This window comes from Anopheles darlingi, chromosome 3 (genome assembly GCF_943734745.1).
Source record: "Anopheles darlingi chromosome 3, idAnoDarlMG_H_01, whole genome shotgun sequence".
In the NCBI taxonomy this organism is placed as follows: domain Eukaryota; kingdom Metazoa; phylum Arthropoda; class Insecta; order Diptera; family Culicidae; genus Anopheles; species Anopheles darlingi.
The window spans coordinates 2,200,229-2,201,481 of record NC_064875.1 but is presented as its reverse complement, the minus strand read 5'-3'; the positions used below and the strand labels follow the sequence as shown (position 1 = coordinate 2,201,481).

Here is a 1,253-nt window from a genome sequence, read left to right as displayed (position 1 = left end):
TCGCTCATGCGTGGCCGAAACCGATCAGTCAAATGTGCCGGTGAGACTCGCCGGAACCACCACTTCCACCACCACCCCCTTGCGGGTGTCACATCTTGGGTGCAGAGGGCCATTGTTTCCGGTTGCCCTTCAAAAGGAAAAGGGAAGAAAATCGAACCGTCCGGTTGCCGGCCGTTCGTTGGTGCCGTTGCTGTTGCCTAATGGTTGCTGCCGACAAATGGGGGGTTGCTTCGATTAATCGTTCGTTTCGCGTCTCAATAACCCGACCAGACGGTCGAACGCAAGTCGATGTGTCACTCGCTGCACGCGACTACTTCGATGTTGAGAGCAGCTTGTGCACACTCCACGTCGAATACAAAGAGTATTGGCATCACTAAAATGTTTCAATAACTGATACTTTGATCAGAATAACATTGCTCTAAAATTAAAACTATAAAATGATAAATTTAGCGAAAAGGAAATTTAAGCAACACGTTGACCTTGAAACATAAAATCCATAAAACATGTTTTTCAAACGCTTATTTATATTGTGTAGTTACCACTTGTTTACTAACCAGCCTTCGTGGCGCAATCGGTTAGCGCGTTCGGCTGTTAACCGAAAGGTTGGTGGTTCGAGTCCACCCGGGGGCGGCGAAACTTTTTTGCCTTTTTCTCGTTACTTCTGTGTTCCTCTTATCTCATCAAACATTTAAACGCTTTAATAGCAATGTTTTTAAAGTGGTTTATATTCGTTTTGTGAATTTTTAATTATTTAAATGAAGTGTATTCGTCTCTGTGGTGGACATTTACCATAGTGCACCAACAATCGCTCCGGTCCCTGCTCGGTCACTAAATGCGATTCGACTCTACACCCGCTACTCCCTCTTCTCCTCTCCCACCGAACGAGATGACGGACGTCCAGTGGTCACGCGGCGATGCAGAACGATCACCCAGCAGTCGGAGAATCGGACATCGGAACGACCGAAAACAACGTTTTCCTTTGTTTTCTCGCTGGGGCAACCCCCTCCCCAGTGCGGGTGCGGGTCACCAAGCCGGTACACACCAGCAGGAGGACAGCCAGACTTGACTGACTTTGAGTGACTTTGGCACGGTGGCGGTGGCCACTTGATTCGCGCATTTTCCAAGATACCTTCTGCCGAACGTTCTGCATCGTTGCTCATCGGTGCAGAGGGAGAGTAACAGAGGGGGAGGGGGTCCTCTATTGTCTTACGGGGCGCATCCGATTGTCAGATTGCACCGAACTCAATCTGGCC

At 48.9% G+C, this 1,253-nt stretch overlaps 1 non-coding gene across 1 annotated transcript; it reads left to right on the top strand.

Moving 5' to 3' along the window:
• Positions 1-556: 556 nt before the first annotated feature.
• On the top strand, positions 557-630 carry Trnan-guu (transfer RNA asparagine (anticodon GUU)). The gene has a single exon. It is a non-coding gene; the product is annotated as a tRNA-Asn (tRNA).
• Positions 631-1,253: the final 623 nt, after the last annotated feature.